The sequence below is a fragment of the Schistocerca piceifrons genome, chromosome 5, assembly GCF_021461385.2.
Source record: "Schistocerca piceifrons isolate TAMUIC-IGC-003096 chromosome 5, iqSchPice1.1, whole genome shotgun sequence".
In the NCBI taxonomy this organism is placed as follows: Eukaryota; Metazoa; Arthropoda; class Insecta; order Orthoptera; family Acrididae; genus Schistocerca; species Schistocerca piceifrons.
In genome coordinates this window covers 472,973,893-472,988,658 of record NC_060142.1, presented here as the reverse complement: position 1 = coordinate 472,988,658, position 14,766 = coordinate 472,973,893, and the positions used below count along the sequence as shown (strand labels likewise).

Below are 14,766 nucleotides of genomic sequence, written 5' to 3'. Positions count from 1 at the left end.
ATGATGATACATTTTATTCATGGAGGAGAAAAAAAAATGAAAGAAAAGACAACAAGCCGAGCGGGGTAGTGCAGTGTTTAGCGCAGCGGACTCGCATTCGGGAGGACGACGGTTCAAACCCAAGTCCGGCCATCCTGCTTTAGGTTTTCCTTGATTTCCCTAAATCGCTTAAGGCAAATGCTGGGATGATTCCTTTACCTTTCCATTCTTCCCTAATCCGAGCTTGTCCTCCGTCTCTAATGACCTCGTTGTTGAGGGGACGTTAAACATTAATCTCCTCCTCCTCCTCCTCCGCCGAAAACAAAAATATAGGTTGTCTGATAAAAAAAGTGAAGCACACAGAAATGGTCGAATCTCAAAATAACATCCTCCACGTACACACCATCGGCCGGTACGTAAACGATTTAGAGGTACAATTCTCTGTGACAGAACGGCCACCAGAGATCATTAAAGTTGATCGTTTTTAGGGTTGTCACCAGGCCTGGAAGGGTATATAAGGGGTGTGGCCAGTGTCAGATATTGAATGATCACTGAAGAACTCGGAGATACCACGTATTCATGTGAGACAGCGCTATCAGCACCTGACAGTTTGAAAGAAGCTTCACTGTGGGGCTCCAAATGGCCAGCTGGTCGAATCGTGCAATATCCAGATTAGTGGGGCCTACGAGTGTGACAGTACCTCGATGTTGAACTGCATGAGAACGTGAGGGTAGGCGTACTCGTCGTCAAGGTTCCGGACGACCGCTCCTCACCGCCACAAGGGAGGATCGCCATCCGCCTGCCATGCGAGAGCAAGTAATGGAATCCCTGGAACATTCTGTGTCATCCCGCACCACTGGTCGGAGACTAGCAGCAGCTGGACTAGGGAACCACCTTCCCATGTGCAAGCTGCCGTTAACAGCACAACACGAACGGCTTGGAGTAATGGGAAGCATGGACTGCTAATGAATGACGTCGTACTGATTTCAGCGATGAATCGCGGTTCTACGCTACACCGGAAAACAGTCGATGGCGAGCATTGTGGCGACCTAGAGAGAGGTCCGGTTATTCCAATGTCTTTGAGAGCGACAGCAGTGTTACTCCTGGCGTCAAGCCATCGGATATGACTTCAAGTAACTATATATGAAGATAGTAAATGTTCTCGAAAGAACAGATACCATTGATGACCGTTCAGCTTCTCTAGAATAAATGACAATTAGTTGAAACCCTCAGCTGCCGACAGGTGTTGTTGATATACCTTGATGTGGACAGCTGAAAATGTGTGTCCCGATCGGGACTCGAACCCGGGCTCTCCTGCTTACATGGCAGACGCTCTATCCATCTGAGCCACCGAGGACACAGGTGAAGAGCGCGACTGCAGGGACTTATCCCTTGCACACTTCCCGTGAGACCCACATTACCAACTGTCCACAATCTACATACGTGATGTTCCTAATAGATATTTGCCCATCTACTCATTACTCAACACCTGTCGGCAACTTAGGGTTTCAACTAATTATCATTTATTCTAGAGAAGCTGCGCGGTGATCAATGGTATCTGTTCTTTCGGGAACATTTACTATCTTCATATATAGTTAAAAGGCTACCCAGCAATTGACCTTCGTCTGTGCGAATGTGCACAGGTTGCCCAAACTCTTATGGGAATCGTCACCTTAGTGGGCGCGAGTAACGAGTGGATGGGCAAATATCTATTAGGAGCATTACACATGTAGATTGTGGACAGTTAGGAATGTGAGTCTCACGGGAAACGTGCAAGAGATAAGTCCCTGCAGTGGCGCTATTCATCTGTGTCGTCGGTGGCTCAGATGGATAGAGCGTCTGCCATGTAAGCAGGAGAGCCCGGGTTCGAGTCCCGGTCGGAGCACACATTTTCAGATGTCCCCATCAAGATATATCAGCAACACCTGTCGGCAGATGAGGGTTTCAACGTAACGGCTGGCAATGACTGAGGCTACTCCGGCAGCGCCATCCACTCATCCGTTATCATCATAATCATTATCATTATTATTATCATAATCATCATGGACTCATCCTGTATATACCAACATTTAGAGGCGGCGCCGGTGCCTATAATTTTGACGCTCAAACTCAAACTGCTAAGTGGAATCATATTGCCAAGATCTTTGTAATCTGATTCGATTTTATCACTGAACGACGATGTGTGAAGTTTGATCTCCTGAGTCCCCTCTACAACCACTAGAAGTATGTAGCACGCTTTGTGACGCACCCTATATATTACAAACAACCCTATATACTACAAATAAAAAAGGTTCGGGGTACTCTTGGAATTGCCTTTACATCTGTCGTCTTCGTCCCATTTAAATAAACGTTAAAGTTCAATCTTCTAGGAAGGCCTGAATCCAAACATGTCCGGTCCGAGACTAGGTAAGCTCGTATTCTGTTCACTAGAGAAGGGCAGTGCGGAACTGTATTGTAAGAAATACGGCATCAACCTTGGCACCGTCGTCTACGTAGCTGTGGTTCTCATGGACGAACAGAGAAGATTGAGTTTCGTTAAGATCTCTGTTTCGAGAAGCCATGTTCATTATTATAGAGCACGTTTTCGTCCAAAAACCTAAATCAACAAATATAGTCACTCCTAATCGGCACAGAACTGGGCCCATTTACGAAATCCGCCAGCAAGCAAACACGTGCTGCGGGCAATTCTGCACTTGCAGATAGACTTTTACTGTCGCGCAGTCACATTTTAGCCAGTTTCCAACCCTTCTTGAAGTGTAACATCTTTTAAGTAATTCACCTGGTACGTGTATGTCACCTAATTTACCCACGAGAACGTACGGGGATCACGTAAAATACTTACTCGTCTTCTAAAATTTATCTTGACGCCCAAAAGCATAGGTAGCACTGTGGGATTGCAGTGGCCCAAAGAAAATTACGATTCGAGTAAGATCAGTCTTAAATGGAACCTGCCACAGCAGGATACGTAAATCAGGCGCATTGCAGCATTTCTGTAATTACCTGTCATAATAATGGGCACGTGCCGCAGAGAGCCTTCAGTACGTGCGGTGACCATCTCGGTACCGTGCTCTCCCTACTGGTAGCGGCGAAATGCCCACCTTGTCGAGACGGGCTCACGATTCCTGTAATATCGTCTTATAATGCGTGGAGAACATCGCGACAATGCTCTCTGCTTTCACAGACGAGTCCCTAATATGTCTGAATTTACGACGGCAGTACACCGCAAACAGTACTTTCGCGACAGGCACATCAGATACGTATTTTTTATTTGCCGCTGTAGTGCTGTCTTTAGATTATGTCGGCTAACAGCACTCCTAGACAACAAAATACGACACGGTTAAATCAGCTGCGTAATTATTTCTACATTAAGGTGCTCTATAGGAATTGCATTACGATTCGCATAACCTCTGCATGCCAACAATTCACCACACATCTACAGATTCGTCTCAGTTCGTGAATTCATCGCCTTACACGACTCGCAGTGTTGCCAAGAAAAGCAGCTGCTAGTTTGAAATGGAAAAGTCAATACGGCGACGTCCACACCCTTCCAAGAATAATTCCTACAGTCCACTGAACAAGCGACCAGGAAATGCGCCGTTTACTAGAAAACACGGTTTTGTACTGTTCCCGCTGTCAGCTGCGTGATGGAATGTGGTCTACTACCACGTACCAGCTGAAGGATTTGCACATCTAACAGCTGAGGAACGACGTGCTTTTGACTCTGCGTAAGTCTTTATATTTTGAATTGCTTTACGAAAAACTAAGATCTTTTATAATCGCGTGTTTTAACACTTTCTCAGAGGAGGCAATAAAATAAAGTCCTGTTAAAAAAATACAAATAACTCAATTCTCCACGACCACGTTTAACAAATTTTCTCACTTTAACCACAAAAGAACTCTCCTAAGAATCTTCTAAAATGGAATGAAGAACTGTAGACGTGTTTGGTGATCAGTTCGTGTCAGCAGCCACTATAAGCCTGTTTTACACGACGAATGAACGAGAGATCTATTGCCATATTTGTTTAACGTACTTGCTTGATTAACTGTGTTTCATTCCGGTCAGAACTGCCACGTAATTATTACTGATATTACCGAAGGTGACAAATTCGCTGCACCAAGCATATTGCATAAAAGTCATTTTCCAGCCCATTTCACTACGGTAGGCAAATTTGTCTGAAATGAGTGGACATGCCGAAATTAAAGGTGTTTATTAACTGTGAGATGCATTATTTACGCCTGCATAAACATAGTATTTGTTACAAAATTGTCCATGTTAGACTACGTCTTCACACCACAAGACGACACTTATATAAACGCGTGGCACTGCTTTCTGACGATACACGCATCAATTAAAGATAGCATGCAATGGTAAACAAACGACAAACATCGGCAACTGCAAACAAACAAATACTGGTTTCGTCTTATTTTCTTTGACAGTGTGTAGATATGTCGTGCGTTAAAACTTAAGACAAAACAAGTCAACAGATGACAGACGATAGTCTGAAATGCGTTGTCCTACGCCAGTATATCCAATAGAAACGTATGAATTAATAATTTATGACATTGGCTGCGCACAGAAAGCTACAAACCAAATTTAGTTTACATTTATGAAGACACTTCTCTTGGTGGATGACATCGACGCGTACCATTAGTACGATAACATCGCGTGAGGTACTGGGACTCACAACTGCCGGACATGGCTATGGATCCTTAAGGGATCATCTCTATGAAGCAGTTCAGATGTGTTTTGTAAAGTGTGTCGCTGTTTTGCAACTACGTAATGAAATAATGAAACATTGACGAATCAGCAAGAACTAGGCTGTGCACTTCACTAGAACGACTTTCAGAATCGATCGAGAGGATATGGTCGTCCATATATGTGGAACCGAAGGGAGAAAAAGGGAATATAGATAGGGTTTAACGACCCATGAACGAAGAAGTCATTACAGATGGAACACAAACTCTAATTGGAGTGTTTTTTTTCATTCAAAGGACCTATCCCGGAATTTTCATTCTAGATTTGGGCTGGAAACCACATGAACCGAAACCTGGAAGGCTGGACAGGGATTTGAACCGCCATCTAGCCAGATGCGAGTCTTCCCACTGAGTCATTTCGCTCGGTACATGGATATGAAATAGGTGTCAGTTTATCCAACCCATATGTCCACTATGAACCACTTAGCGTTAAAAACCATGTCCAGGTTTGTAGACATGTAAGCTGTTCACTTTTTCTCCTTAGTTCACAACAAAATTTTATTTATTTGAAATATTTAAATTTCGTGACAGTTTTTAATTATCTAGCCAAAGAGTAGTAAATATTAGAACACACTTGATTCCAACCCACACGTACCAAGTTGAGTGATATCTGGACATAGGATTATACCATTTAGCAAACTGCCCCTAGGGAAAGGCTTTCCTCCTCTAGGAATCTGCAATAGATCGAAATTGCTAACTTTCCGCTTTCCCAGAATCTGTTAGGTTGAGACAATGATAAATAATTACACTCTCTTCCTAAACTATTGTACCTATTTTAGTCAAATTACCTGACATCTAGGCCGCCTGGCATAACAGAAACGTTGTACAGGTAGTATCGGAATGCGTGGATAGAAAGGGGGGGAGGGAAGATGGACAGAGAGAGGGGGGAAGAGGAAACAGAAAGATAGGGGGAGGCGGAGACAGGCAAAGATAGGGAAAGATAGGGGGACGCGGAGACAGGGAAAGATAGGGGGACGCGGAGGCAGGGAAAGATCGGGGGACGCGGAGGCAGGGAAAGATAGGGGGAGGCGGAGGCAGGGAAAGATAGGGGGAGGCGGAGGCAGGGAAAGATAGGGGGAGGCGGAGGCAGGGAAAGATAGGGGGAGGCGGAGGCAGGGAAAGATAGGGGGAGGCGGAGGCAGGGAAAGATAGGGGGAGGCGGAGGCAGGGAAAGATAGGGGGAGGCGGAGGCAGGGAAAGATAGGGGGAGGCGGAGACAGGGAAAGATAGGGGGAGGCGGAGACAGGGAAAGATAGGGGGAGGCGGAGACAGGGAAAGATAGGGGGAGGCGGAGACAGGGAAAGATAGGGGGAGGCGGAGACAGGGAAAGATAGGGGGAGGCGGAGACAGGGAAAGATAGGGGGAGGAGGAGACAGGGAAAGATAGGGGGAGGAGGAGACAGGGAAAGATAGGGGGAGGAGGAGACAGGGAAAGATAGGGGGAGGAGGAGACAGGGAAAGATAGGGGGAGGAGGAGACAGGGAAAGATAGGGGGAGGAGGAGACAGGGAAAGATAGGGGGAGGAGGAGACAGGGAAAGATACGGGGAGGAGGAGACAGGGAAAGATACGGGGAGGAGGAGACAGGGAAAGATACGGGGAGGAGGAGACAGGGAAAGATACGGGGAGGAGGAGATGGAAAGACGGGGGGGGGAGGAGATGGAAAGACGGGGGGGGGAGGAGATGGAAAGACGGGGGGGAGGAGATGGAAAGACGGGGGGGGAGGAGATGGAAAGACGGGGGGGAGGAGATGGAAAGACGGGGGGGAGGAGATGGAAAGACGGGGGGGAGGAGATGGAAAGACGGGGGGGAGGAGATGGAAAGACGGGGGGGAGGAGATGGAAAGACAGGGGGGAGGAGATGGAAAGACAGGGGGGAGGAGATGGAAAGACAGGGGGGAGGAGATGGAAAGACAGGGGGGAGGAGATGGAAAGACAGGGGGGAGGAGATGGAAAGACAGGGGGGAGGAGATGGAAAGACAGGGGGGAGGAGATGGAAAGACAGGGGGGAGGAGATGGAAAGACAGGGGGGAGGAGATGGAAAGACAGGGGGGAGGAGATGGAAAGACAGGGGGGAGGAGATGGAAAGACAGGGGGGAGGAGATGGAAAGACAGGGGGGAGGAGATGGAAAGACAGGGGGGAGGAGATGGAAAGACAGGGGGGAGGAGATGGAAAGACAGGGGGGAGGAGATGGAAAGATAAGGGGGGAGGAGATGGAAAGACAGGGGGCGAGATGGAAAGATATGAGGGGAGATGGAAAGATAGAGGGAAGGAGACGGAAAGATAGGGGAGGAGGAGATAGGGGGAGGACGAGGTGGACAAAGAGGGGGAGAAGAAGATGGAAAAAGAGAGAGGCAGAAGGAGGTGATGGAAATGAGGGAGAGAGAGGAGGAGACGACGGAAAGAGGGAGCGGGATGAGATGATGGAAAGAGGGGGGATGCAGTGGAGGAAGTGTGTGCAATATACACTCCTGGAAATGGAAAAAAGAACACATTGACACCGGTGTGTCAGACCCACCATACTTGCTCCGGACACTGCGAGAGGGCTGTACAAGCAATGATCACACGCACGGCACAGCGGACACACCAGGAACCGCGGTGTTGGCCGTCGAATGGCGCTAGCTGCGCAGCATTTGTGCACCGCCGCCGTCAGTGTCAGCCAGTTTGCCGTGGCATACGGAGCTCCATCGCAGTCTTTAACACTGGTAGCATGCCGCGACAGCGTGGACGTGAACCGTATGTGCAGTTGACGGACTTTGAGCGAGGGCGTATAGTGGGCATGCGGGAGGCCGGGTGGACGTACCGCCGAATTGCTCAACACGTGGGGCGTAGGGTCTCCACAGTACATCGATGTTGTCGCCAGTGGTCGGCGGAAGGTGCACGTGCCCGTCGACCTGGGACCGGACCGCAGCGACGCACGGATGCACGCCAAGACCGTAGGATCCTACGCAGTGCCGTAGGGGACCGCACCGCCACTTCCCAGCAAATTAGGGACACTGTTGCTCCTGGGGTATCGGCGAGGACCATTCGCAACCGTCTCCATGAAGCTGGGCTACGGTCCCGCACACCGTTAGGCCGTCTTCCGCTCACGCCCCAACATCGTGCAGCCCGCCTCCAGTGGTGTCGCGACAGGCGTGAATGGAGGGACGAATGGAGACGTGTCGTCTTCAGCGATGAGAGTCGCTTCTGCCTTGGTGCCAATGATGGTCGTATGCGTGTTTGGCGCCGTGCAGGTGAGCGCCACAATCAGGACTGCATACGACCGAGGCACACAGGGCCAACACCCGGCATCATGGTGTGGGGAGCGATCTCCTACACTGGCCGTACACCACTGGTGATCGTCGAGGGGACACTGAATAGTGCACGGTACATCCAAACCGTCATCGAACCCATCGTTCTACCATTCCTAGACCGGCAAGGGAACTTGCTGTTCCAACAGGACAATGCACGTCCGCATGTATCCCGTGCCACCCAACGTGCTCTAGAAGGTGTAAGTCAACTACCCTGGCCAGCAAGATCTCCGGATCTGTCCCCCATTGAGCATGTTTGGGACTGGATGAAGCGTCATCTCACGCGGTCTGCACGTCCAGCACGAACGCTGGTCCAACTGAGGCGCCAGGTGGAAATGGCATGGCAAGCCGTTCCACAGGACTACATCCAGCATCTCTACGATCGTCTCCATGGGAGAATAGCAGCCTGCATTGCTGCGAAAGGTGGATATACACTGTACTAGTGCCGACATTGTGCATGCTCTGTTGCCTGTGTCTATGTGCCTGTGGTTCTGTCAGTGTGATCATGTGATGTATCTGACCCCAGGAATGTGTCAATAAAGTTTCCCCTTCCTGGGACAATGAATTCACGGTGTTCTTATTTCAATTTCCAGGAGTGTATATTTCCTGTATGCGTATGTGGGCAAACTGCCGACAAAATGCTAGTACATAATAAAATTTATCTATCTCCGTGATTTGTATACAAGAGCGTACCTATGTTCTGATCAAAAGGGAGTGAGAGGAGGAGATAAAATTCATTTTTCTTTCGCGGTGAATGGCGAAATGGTTTTGACATTTCACAACAAATGTTTCTGGGTGGACATGGTACTAGTCAGTATCTGATGGGCGTGAGAAAGAGGGGGAGTGAGGGGGGAGGGAGGAGAAGATGCCCTCCCTTACATCTCTTTCTCATGCCAATGCTTGGTACTCCCAAGATTCTAATGATTCCACATGGTTCGCAACCTATCCTACCTAAATTTTTTTCGAAAACTGGATAGTAGTGACGTTTCCCATTGATAGGAGCTAATTTCGAGTGACGCTCAACTAGCAGTAGTATGTCCATGCTCACATAAATTCGTGGGTCGCAGGTCTGAAACTACGCGCAAAAGCTTAGGGTATCTCGCAACAGAAAAACAATATTCGAAAATGGTTTACCCTGTTACTAACTACAGAGAAACAAGGTGTGTGTAACGTTCCTGACTCTTGGGAGCCATGATTCTATTCCAACGCATCACGTCTTAGTTATGTGAAGATACAGTGGCTGACGTATGACGCCATAAGATGTCAAGCATAAAATACAAACGCACGCCAAAACTCTTACTTTCGGTTATTAATTATTAGTAACAACATCCCCCCCACTCCTGGTTCTTTAAAAAGAAATTTAACACCCGGGGGTGAGTATAGTCTGGATAATTTTCGCTCCACTTAAGTTTGTTTTTCATGCAACTTAGTGTTTATGACATATCTCCCGAAGCATGTGTCATACAATGATATAATTTTGCAGGTACACTCCGTGGTATGTGTGGATACTGTCAACAAAATGTGTTGTGAACTGATTTATAAGTAAAAGTGTAATAAACCGTGATGCCTGATGTTGACGTTTTACTGTATGAATACACAAAATGAAGTAAGCGATAAACTTAAAGTTTGTTGTAGGTCGCTAAGTGCTCTCATTCTCAAATACTGGGATGAAGAGTCTGGGTATTTGCGTGCGACGAGTTGATGATGCCTCAAGGAATATACACATTTTCGAACTGTAATAATTGGCTTATTGTGTTAAATCTTTAACATAAGATTACACCCAGTATTGAGCAGATTATAACACCTTTTTAAATTCGGTCATTTGATATGAAAAACAGATAATGGAAGTTTCGAAGGCAACTGGAACCGGGTTAGCGTTTTAGCCGTTTGATAATACAGATAACAAAATCAATATTCAGATTTTGTTCACAATAATGTGGGAGAACATCCTAATAGCGTTACAGAAACATTTTATTACTTTTTTTCAGGGGACAACTGCATGACTAGAGATAGAGAAATCATATCCTATGTCACCGACTTCGTATCGAATGACCGCCTAGCGATGTGGTTCGCGCCAGAAAGTTCAGTCTAAAGTCGAAGGGAGTGCAGCTCACTAAGTAAGTTGTATGGAATGCAGAGATCGCCAGTCTGCGAGCAATGAAAATTATTATTGAGCTTAGAAAAATATAATTTGGCTTTTGATAAAACTGTCACTAAATTTAAAAGCGATAAAGCACTGTACACTGCTTTGCAAAATTTAAGGACGAGATCGATAAAGTAACATACCGTATTATCAACTAGTTGGAAATGAAAAGTGCGGGCACATGTCAGACGTCTCCCAGTCGTGCACAGAAAATTGGACGTCACATGGCGTGAGATCTGCATGCCACATGGGGGCTGACACCGCAACATGAGGCAGCTGAAGGAACGGGACAAGACAGCGTGTGTCAGTCAGCGAGCAGTAGTGGTCTACTATGGTGGGGCTCTTCATTAAATATGGCCTGGAGGTAAAACTTTAATTACTTCACGCAGAGAAGAATCATGTGGAAAGTGGAAGGAGGTCGAAGTGTGGTTGGCGACTAGGCGACTACTCGCAACATTGTTTGACGAGTACCACATTTAACTGGACTGCGAGGCACGCAATCTCACGCTCCACCGTGGCACGGCAACTACCTGGGGGTTCTCTCTTTGGCCAACAACCAGAACGTTGCGCCGACGCGATTGTACTAAGAGTAAGGTACTGGACCAACGAGGAGTAATGTCGGGCGCTCTTCTCGTATAATAGTAGATTCAGTCTGAGTAGCGATTCCCGACGTAACCTCATCTGGCAGGAGGTGGGTGCACGTAATGCATCCAAGAACACTGTTGAACATGGTCATTTTGGCGGTCTAAGTGTTACGGAGTAATATTGAATGGGTGTATTGACGTTCAAACCTTTGAACAGGGTACACCCACGGGTCAACGTTATTGTGACACTGTACTCCTTCCCCTATTGCTTGTTTTCAGGGATGACACATCATGTGAATATTACTTTCGCCCTTAACTTTTGCACACCAGTGTCTTTTGACCAACAAGAACGATGGGTAACTATGCGAGTGATTCATGCAGGCGTACGCATTACTACACAACACATTATTCGGTTCGCTATTTTACCTGAAGCAATGTGCATAATAAAAAAGTACCTGGCATCTCTATACACTACGGAACTCATTTCAGTGACAGAGAACCTTAGCCTGTTTCACTGTAGTTCCGTTAAAGGAGTGAGCTCCAGATTTACGTACTACCTCTGTGCTGGGACGACATTACTTGGAGACGCCATGTTGGTAGAGGGATTGGAAATTCTGTGTTGTGCTTTGACGCATCAAGGCATAAATATTCCCCTTACATGTCCTGCTGCTCCAGCACAAATGCACACACGTGCGATCGGGGGTGACAGAGAGAAAGGAATCGAACTGATTACTCATTCACTACTATATGGAATGCCATTAAGTTGATGTTAAGAGATGAGGAATCATACATCGCGGTACGACAAACTTCGTCAAGAAGAAACTAGTATTTTCTTTCAATTTTTTGTTGAAATGTGCTCCCAAAGAAAAAAAAAATCACTGGAATTTGATACGTTGACTATGTGCAAGTCGCGGAGGTATCGGACATCGAACGTCGGAATTCGACACTTGGTTATTTCACCGTAAGACCTCTCCAGTTCATCAAATGAAAGTATTAACTATTCGGCGGCAGTAGGGTAAAAGCTACGTTGCTCAGTGGTGAAGATCAAAAGATCTAGCGTAAAATTCGAGGTCAGTCCGAGGAGTTTTGAGTCACCAATTCTTTCACTTTTTGCAATGTTTAATGTAATCTGCAGGTCCTGCTATAATTGACTGCCTAAGTCAGCTCAAAGACCGAAGGAATGAAAATGCATACCACCTCCAATAGCGTCATTCCTAGCAAAGCATTGTGGTGTTCAAACAAACCTTCGGATTGATGGCAGTTTGAATTTTTTACGAGAGTAAACGGCGGTTGACTACTTCCTTTACAGTATTAATGTCTTAGTAATTTTTACATCTGGAGACGAGCATTTTCTACATTTGGATATATCTGCAGAGAGTCGGACGCACAAATGCGCTCAGCTACCATGATACATTAGCAAAAAGTCATTTAACGATAGGTCTCAACCGATGAAAAGTAGAGACGCGTATTGGAAATTATATTAAAAAGTAAAGTAATTGATACTGGTTCTATAACATCACTGGTGCCACGAACCTCCATATCTGTACCCAGGAAGGCAAGTGCGGCTGGAAGTTTCACTTTTTTGAGCATTAACACAGAAAAAAACAGCTGTCGATGTGCCTGCACACAAGCCTGGGAATGTGAGTAATTTCCCAATCGCCACTGCTTACGTTGTGTGTGAAGTGAAATACGTTGGCGACGTTGTTAGTTCGGTCTGCAACAAAAGTGGCGTTATGGACGATACATGTACGTACGATTACTCAATAACGAGAGTCAGCTGACAGCTTCATCTAAGGAATATTTTTGTTTGCACTGAATTTAAAAGTTTATCCATTTTAACTGAAATGTCTTTCAGTCAGAACTCTTGTTTGTGCAGTTTATCGCTAACGATTAAAAAATTAGAAGCTAAATTCAAACGTAACCGTACGTCTTTTAACAATCCACGTGAATGACGCCCTAGTGCGTGGTTATACAGCTGGCTTGGCCTGTCAAAATCCTCACGATCGCTGATGTTTGCTGAAACTGTGTTCATAACTGTTGTGAGTTTATTAGGGGAAGAAAACGCAAATAGCCTAAGTTTCCGAAACCCTACAACACATTTAGACAAATCTTAATTTTTATCATTGTTGGGCACGTGTTAAACAAATTTAATGCTTTAGTGAAGAGTGCAACTTGCTTGTTCGGCAGTGTATTAAGTTTGCCTTTTTTGGTTTAGCAGGTCTAGATGCCAGAATGGAAACTGTGTCGCGGTCGTAGCATGTGGCTGCGACCAGTGGTTTCGGCACAGTGTGACAAATATGCCGAACCACAAACAAGGTCAACGGCTCTGCGAAGACGACGCCTACTTGGCGCAGACGTGACATCACACCAAAGGTCACGTATGCAGCAGAGCAGATGGTTGCAGGCAACGTACTATACCCCTAACTTATCAGTGATGACGATGCGAAGTTTGTTTGGGAAAAAGAAAATGCTGTGAAAGTAGAAACCTAGTACTACCGGCAGATTATTCTTCTGAGAGCTGGTTCTCCTGACAGTTTGCTGGGGGAGTAGGTTCAGCTGGCACCCTGTAACATTTAATCAGTCTGCTTTCGGATGCTTTGTTATGCGCGAGTACGGAACAACATAGGAGGAGACGGTGAAGCGAGATTTGACACACAGACATTCTTGAACAAGAACCAGGAGGCCGCCGAGGATGGATCAGTGTTAACACAGACTCCACTCGACAGGACGCGAGAGGTTTGCAGTTTAACGTAGGACACTGACGCAGCTGTCCTTCCTTGTCCGTCAAATCATCAAACGCTGGTTATTTTTGTTTCCCTCTGTGATCTTAAATGGGCGCAGCCGGGCCGAGCGCAACAGTCAAGGAAGTATAATACGAGGAGATGGCGCTAAAGACTTACTGTTTACGATTGCTTCTTGATCACAATTTATATAAACAGAATAAATTGAATAAACAGAGAAAGATACACTGCTTTCCTGGATAACATGGTGTCAGGAAGACATTTTCAGACTTTTCCTTGCCTTAAATGCATTTTTGATCCAGTGATGCGACGGATTTCGCCTCGTTAATGTAACTTCGTTTTTGTTATACCTTTCGAATGACCAAGACGAGGAGTATATTAAGCGAAAAGGCTGTTTTCGTAAACACACACACACACACACACACACACACACACACACACACACAGCGGCCCAGAGATCTTTTCGAGTTGGACTGATAGGCAATCTAAAGTCAAATGCCAGAAATAAAACAACTACATTACAATTTAACAGCACAGCCAAAATTAATGTATATAAAAGAAAACACCGCTTGAATGATGCCATTTACAAATGAAATGTGATTCTTTTAACTTTAGACTACAATCTGAATGATTAGTACACCCATAAATGTCACAAGCTGGCTTTTCTGATCAAAACGCTTGCGCCAGAAGCTAATGTTTGGGGCAACTAACACGGCGGACGTCGGCTTTAAGTCTGTGACGTCATGAAAACTTCCCTTATTGTATCTCTATGGCCACGGCAGTACACAGTGATCTTACGCGAAAGAGGCTGCGGAGGCAAGCAAACAACCTAAGACGTGGTGGCCCGATCACCTATCTGCCCTCCTTCCTTTTTTTCACTTAAAAACGTGATTACGACGTTTTGTTGAACCTTGCTTACATGTAATTACGTCAAACCACCTCCCCCCTCCCAATTCCCCCTAAAATAGGTGACTAATCTTCGATTTGGACGCATGGATCGAAGGGAGAGTGGGTAGCAGCAGTGGGAAGAAGTCTGCTCTAATAGATCCACAGCTGGCGAAGTATCAAGATGTTCCAACCAGACTGTGAGGTAAAAGTTGGTCGTCCCATCAACGACGGAGTTCAGCCTCTGACAGGTCAACGTAGGGGAACGAAATCCGTCGTATCCTTTGATTTAATCGTTTTAGGGAACGACGGGATCCTAAGTCTGGATGGTCGGAAGGCGTTTAGAACGGAGCTCCTCCGCATACGAGTCCAGCGAGCTAACCCATGCGCTA

General features: G+C 46.3%; 1 protein-coding gene and 1 non-coding gene across 2 annotated transcripts in view; both read right to left on the bottom strand.

Annotated features, from left to right (window-relative positions):
• The window catches only part of LOC124799247 (LIM domain-containing protein jub), a 207,093-nt gene that overhangs the window by 75,340 nt on the left and 116,987 nt on the right, over positions 1–14,766 (bottom strand). The window lies entirely within an intron of this gene.
• Trnat-ugu lies at positions 1,263–1,337 on the bottom strand. Its single transcript has one exon. It is a non-coding gene; the product is annotated as a tRNA-Thr (tRNA).